Source organism: Mugil cephalus, chromosome 12 (genome assembly GCF_022458985.1).
Source record: "Mugil cephalus isolate CIBA_MC_2020 chromosome 12, CIBA_Mcephalus_1.1, whole genome shotgun sequence".
Classification (NCBI taxonomy): Eukaryota; Metazoa; Chordata; class Actinopteri; order Mugiliformes; family Mugilidae; genus Mugil; species Mugil cephalus.
This window is the reverse complement of record NC_061781.1, coordinates 452,494-459,780: the sequence shown is the minus strand read 5'-3', so window position 1 is coordinate 459,780 and position 7,287 is coordinate 452,494.

Below are 7,287 nucleotides of genomic sequence, written 5' to 3'. Positions count from 1 at the left end.
TAAATTGACAGTGTGCTTATAAATTAGTATCATCAGTTGGGTCTATCTTTTCTAGATTCTGATTCGGTAGCAAATGACACAAGACTAATGATGGGATGGGATTATGGGATGAACACAGGATACTTTATCACAATGTACAGAAAAAAATGACTTTTGTATCCAGCAGTAGCAATAGTTCCCCCAACAACAATATGTTGTTCATTTAGTTCCCATGTATAGTCAGCCTGGTGTGTATTTTCTTTGTAGTGTGTTATGTTGAGATCTCGCAAGCTTGTCTGTCCCAAAGCAACGGTGTCATCTATAGTGGGACTCGTGTGACTGCTGTGGTGTTGGAAAAGGCTGTATCTTCTTGCACCTTTATCCTGGTCCTCCCTCTTAAACTGTAATTAGCTGTTATTATTTAATAACCGCTAATATTTTCTGTCTTCTCTTCAGGTGGTTACAGCTCAGAAACTGTAACTTCACTACGGTCAACAAGTAGTTCAAGTATGGACACCACACCTCGTCAACTGTATAGAGCAGGGGTCGGCAACCCGCAGCTCCGGAGCCGCATGGAGCTCTTTCGTTTCTCTGTTGCAGCTCTCTGCAGCGAGCGGTGCGGAGCAAGGATGCTGATCAAAGCCGTTCACTTTTTCACACTAACTGCCTCAGAATAGCAGCAACTAGTCACTCATCAGTGAACAAGTGAGAGTTACACAACAACTGAATGACACTGAATGCCAAAGCACACTCATGGTTGTAACATCAACCAAAAAACACTGAACTCCCACAGTGCATTGCAGCTCATTTACTAGTTGCTGTTGAGTATTTAATTCAAATGTATTTTTATTTTAGTGTGTTAGTTTTTCAAATATAATTCTAAATTTGAATTGATGGTGATTTTTTAACAATAAAAAGCAAATGTATTTAATTTTTTGTTGCACAAAATATACGCCACAACTGCCGACGTGCGACACCCGCCGGCAGGTCCAGCCCGCTATTTATTGAACTTTTCGACCCCAGGTAAGCCAACCATGGATAAATCCCTGTTATGTATGCATAATGCAATTTCGTTTTCTCTGTAGCAGTTATTTCATTTCATAAATGCAACACACTATGGGCCTAGCATAGAGGTGAAAACGATATATGCAGTGTTATCTTCATTTTAGATGTCAAAGGGGTTTTGTGGCTCCCAGTGTTTTCTTTCCAAATGGCTCTTTGAGTGTTGATGGTTGCCGACCCCTGGTATAGAGTATGGATTCATTTCCAGTGGCGTTTTTAATCAGTGTTGTGGATGTATGGTGACTTGTATGTAAATTGGTAACTCAACTATTTTTTTCTTCTTTTTTTTTTTTTTTAACTTTTTTCTTTCATGACCAGTTCAGTTGAATTTTGTTGTTGTTGTTTTTTTTGTTTCAGAACCAGTCATTTTAATTGAATAGATTTTTGAATATTGCTGTAATAATGGCTACCTGCTACAGTTGAATAAAAATACGGAGAATGGGAAATTGTAGCTGTTCTTGTTCAGCTTGGTCTCATTTTTTCTCATGTTCTCATGTTTTGAAAAGATCAAATTATTGTTGTATACTGTTATATTACATCTAATCTAATATAGCACATTTCTGTAACTTTAAGCATTATTATTCATATTACAATGTTAATTTGCCGTCTTTATGGGTAATTTCATTATTTTAAAATGTAAAATGTTAAATTAAACGTTAAAAACAACGTAAAACAAATATCCATTTGATGTTTTCTAAAATTAACAGTAAATTCATGCAATCTAACCAAATATCTAGTTTTGCAACAGTTTTTTGACGTTATGAAAGATTAATCACATTATTTTGTGTCATATACTGTTGTATTCCATCAAATATAAATTATACAATCTCTTCCCGTAAAATAACGTCATTTAAACCGATTAATAACAGCACATTTCTGTAAATTTAAGCATTATTGTTCGTAATACAACATTTATTTACCATATTTCTAGGTGAGTTAATTGTTTTAAAATGTGAAAATATTTCTAATTAAAACAACCTGAAAATACGGCAAAGTAATTTTCCGTTATTTTACGGTATTTTTATGGCGCCCCTGCTGCCAGAAATTTACCGTTTTTTTACGATATTTTTTTTTTTACAGTGTATGGTGGGAAGTTCTGGAAGGATGGACGGGGAGAGAAGCAAGTGGTGCTGGTAGGAATTGGTGAAGGATCCTGTGCTTATCCTGTCACTTCACTCCGCAAGAGAGTCCAGAGGGTTTCTGTGTATATCTCTAGAGAGATGGGATTCCAGATAGGTAAAGGTGTCCTAATAGAGGAACAAAGTCAAAGATAGGGCACATAATGGAATGAAAGAACAGGTCAGGCCATTTTAGGCAGGATTCATCATGTCTTCATGATGTGACAGCCATAACCAGCGCCTATTGTTGGGTTACCACCGGACCTACCCAAGCAAGCACATGCCAGAGTACCCCCACCCACTACTCTACTGTCCACATCTCCACTTACATCCCACATCCTGAACCTCATCCCCCATTCAAACAGGCCTGAGACTGTATGTCTGTTCCACAGAGTTTAATTCTCTTCTCCTAAACCAATCCTTTAACGTGTCACCTCCAGTTCGCTTGGTTTATTTGAGCTTTTCATCCCAGTTCTGGTTTCTTTTCCTTCCTTCCTAACAATAGAGGAGTTATTCATAAATTCACTAGTACAACAGAACAATAAGAAAATTAAATGTGGTCTTTTAAATGTCAGATCTCTCGTCTAAATCTCCTTTAGTGACTGATCTGATAACTGATCATCAGATTGATCTATTTAGTTTGACTGAAACGTGGCTGCAGGATGATGAGTATATCAGTTTAAATGGGTCCACGCCACCCAGTCATAGAAACTATCACATTCTTCGAGTCACAGGCCGAGGAGGAGGAGTGGCAGCAACCTTCCGCTCTGATTTATGTATTAATCCTAGACCTAAGTGTGGCCGGAGCACGACTCACTCCCCTTCACAGTGGGGCGCTCTGTCCTCCTGTAGCACTGATTTATGGGCGGGGAGAACACCTCTATATATAGGAGCCAGGATACACCTACCTTCCGCTCGTCCGTGGTGGTGGCCATGGTCTGGGGTGGCGTGGTGAAGTCGCGTGGCGTGCCGGTCTTCAGCGGGTCGCCAGAATAACGCACGTTCCTTCTTTCAGCGCAGCGTGATGCGCCAGCGTTAGAGCGTCTTCGCCGGGTCGCCAGACCAACACAAGCTCTCTCCTTCGGCGCACGGTGTGGCGGACTGCTGGGGTCACGGCCTGAGTTTGCCCTGCTGGGGGCTCTTCGGCGTTGTTGTGCGGTCTCCACGCGTCAATCTCCTCCCGCCGCTCCGTAATGCCCTGCTGGTGAGGCCGCAGAAACAAAGCCACCATCTCCTGGACCCACTGCTGTTTTGACTCACCAGGATTGTTCTGACTCCTCAGCTCTTCTGAGCTGTGGAGTGATTTACTAAGGCTCTTCACATAGTCGAGGCTTATTGTTACTTTAAGGATTTTGTTTAGTTCATTAATTATCTTTGAAAATTTGACTTTGTTTAATGAACCTTATGTGCTTTTGTTTGATAGTTTGTGTTGTTGCTTGATTTTCTTAATTCCGTAAAGCATATTGTGTTGTGTGTGCGCGTGTGTGAGAGCGTTAAGTGGAATCAATGGCCGTATCACTGGGACCAATTTTATAATTTTTTCCTTTTTCTTTTTGTGGACAGGTGCTGAGGGCCAGGTGGCGACCCAATCCCTGGTGGTGGTCTTTTCCTTCACGAACCCCCTGTGTGTGTGTGTTTGCAGTTTCAGGTGTTTTTGGTTAGTCATTCCTCCCCCTTGTTTCGATTTTGGGCCATAGCGAGCCTTCACAGCCTTGTTCATCCCGTTCCATGGCTCCAGTTTGGCGAGCCAGTGTTGATGTGATATTATTTTAATTGATTACAAAATAAACTATTTTTTATACTCTTAACTATGTCTCTGCCCGTGGTATACCAACCTGTGTAGACCTGTTCAATATAGTAACGGCATTTAACCATTTTATAGAAACATCTATCTCCTGGGGCGAAACTTCCCAGATGGTATTGTCAATACACCTTTTCCACCCTCCACCTGCCAAATAACCAAAGCTTTAATTCATTTGAAAGCCTTACTCTTAGTCTTGCGCATCCAGACTGGAAAACACAAAAACCAATTCTCTTTGTTGTGGTGTATCGCCCACCTGCTCCTTACTCAGAATTTTTAGCTGAATTATCTGAGTTTCTGTGTGATTTAGTGCTTAGAACAGATAAAGTCATTATAGTAGGTGACTTTAACATCCATATTGATGTTGGCAGTAACAGTCTTAGCTCTTCATTTAAGTCATTACTAGACTCAATTGGCTTTTCTCAGAATGTAAATGGTTCAACTCACTGTTTCCATCACACCCTAGATCTTGTACTAACATATGGCATAGAAACTGAAGGTCTGACAATATATTCGTATAACTCTCTATTGTCTGATCCTTATAAAATCTGAATTTACTTTAAGAGGTTACACTGAAATTGGAAAGACATTTCGTTATGGTAGATACTTATCTGATGATGCTGTAATTAGATAAGAAATAAATTCCTTCATTGTTTACCTCAGTGCCTTGTGTCAGTGAGGTGGATGACAGCAACCAAAATCTAACACCAACACAAATGGATTATTTTGTTGACAGTACGACAGCATCACTTAATACAACTCTAAATCTGGTTGCTCCTCTGAAAAAGGGGATAAATCGTTGCGCAGTTCAAAAGCTGGAAAGAATTTGGTATTCCACTAATTCTGAAGAAGCTCACATAGCTTGGAAAGATAGTTTAACAAAAAAAAACTCTACGTAAGAGTAGAACAGTATATTACTCTTCATTAATGGAAGAAAACAAAAACAACCCCAGACAGGCTGACAAAGAGTCACAGCTTAGTTGAGTCATCTTCCCCCTCAGCCCTCAGCAGTAATAACTCCATGAGCCTCTTCACTGATAAAATTGTTGGCATTAGAGATAAAATTCATAGCATCCTTCCAGCTTTTAAAGATGTAAGTACATTGCCATTAGAAACCTCTGTAGGACCTACTTGGATTCTTTCTCTTTAATTGATCTTCCTGAGCTCACTTCAGTTATTAGGGCATCTAAACCATCAACTTGTCTTCTAGACCCCATCCTGACTAAATTGCTAAAGGAGGTTTTTTTCCATTAATTAATACCTCCATATTAAATCAGATAAACTCATCTTTATTAACAGGATATGTGCCCAGTCTTAAAACTGCTGTAATTAAACCATTACTTAAAACACCCACCTTGACCCAGATGTTTTAGCCAACTATAAGCCAATTTCCAACCTTCCTTTTATCTCTAAAGTTTTAGAAAAGGGTTGTTGTCAATCAGTTGGTTGATCATTTAAACAGGAATGGTTTGTTGGAAGAGTTTCAGTCAGGTTTTAGAGCTCGTCAGAGTACAGAAACGGCTCTGGTTAAAGTTACCAATGATCTCCTCATGGCTTCAGACGATGGACTTGTCTCTATACTTGTCCTGCTAGATCTCAGTGCTGCATTTGACATTATTGATCACAGTATTCTACTGCAGAGACTTCAAAGTGTGATCAAGATTACAGGAATTGCATTAGACTGGTTTGAATCATACCTGTCAGACAGATTTCACATTGTCCATGTAAACAACAATTCTTCTACATATACCAAAATAAGCTACAGGGTTCCTCAAGGTTCTGTGCTAGGACCAATATTATTCACATTATACATGCTTTCTCAATATTATTAGAAAGCACGGCATAAACTTCCGTTGCTACGCAGATGATACCCAGCTATATTTATCCATGAAACCAGATGAAACTAATCGGTTGGTTAAACTCCAAGCATGCCTTAAAGACATAAAGGCTTGGATGACCTGTAATTTTCTACTTTTAAACTCAGACAACAGAAGTCATTGTATTTGGACCTAAACATGTCAGAGATTCATTATCTAATCACATGGTTTCATTGGATGGCATTACCTTGGCCTCCAGTACTACTGTGAAAAATCTTGGTGTATATTTGACCAGGATATGTCCCTTAATTCTCACATAAAGCAAGTGACCAGGACTGCTTTCTTTCACCTTCGTAATATCGTCAAAATTAGGAACATCTTCTCTCAGAGTGATGCGGAAAAACTAGTTCATGCATTTGTGTCTTCCAGGCTGGATTGTTGTAATTCATTGCTGTCTGGCTGTCCAAGTAGCTCTTTAAAAAGCCTCCAATTGCTTCAAAATGCTGCAGCAAGAGCACTGACAGGAATTAGCAAGAGAGATCATATTACCCCAGTTTTAGCTTCTCTTCATTGGCTCCCTATAAAATATAGAATTAAATTAAAACCCTCCTCCTTACATAGCTCCATCATATCTGAAAGACCTCATAGTAGCATATTGTCCCAACAGATCACTACGATCTCGTTGTACAGGTCTACTGTGGTTCCCTAGAATTTCAAAAAGTAGAATGGGAGGTAGAGTCTTCAGTTATCAGGCTCCTCTCCAGTGGAACCAGCTCCCAGTTTGGGTTCAGGAGGCAGACACCATCTCTACTTTTAAGGTCAGGTTTAAGACTTTCCTTTTTTAAAAGCTTATAGTTAGGGCTGGACTTAACTATCCCTTAGTTATGCTGCTATAGGCCTAGGCTGCAGGGGGACGAAGCACTGTGGACTTGTCCTCTCCTCTCTATTCTCTGGCTCCTGTCCTCTAATATCTTATAATTTATTTTCTATCTCTTGTAATTTATTTTCTATTACTAACCGCTGTGTCTCCCTCCCTCCCCTCCCCTCCCCTCCATCTTCTTGTGAGGTCTGGAGTACTGAATATCTGACCTGTGGAGTTCTAAGCTACATAATGTGGTCATGGCCTCATCAACCAGCCCACTCTTCATGGTCTGGAGTGCTGTGGAGCTCCATAAACTACATCTGCCCCAGACTTCATGGCCTCCTCCAGTTGCCCATTCCTACTTAGATGAACAATTCACCAACCTGGCCATGATTCCTATTATACTCACAAACCGTCACATAAGATCATCAGCTATGTATTATATTATTAGATTCTACATGTTTCCTTCAGCTTGATATATGTATCTATGGCAGAAGTTTGTTCATCTGTTTCTCCTACTCTTCTTTTCTCAATATATTCTGTTTCTACCCGACTGGCCTTTGGCAGATGGGTCCCTCTGTATAAATAGAATAGAATAGAATTGAATTGAAATTCATTAGCTCTGATTGAAGAGTTAACCACATGTGC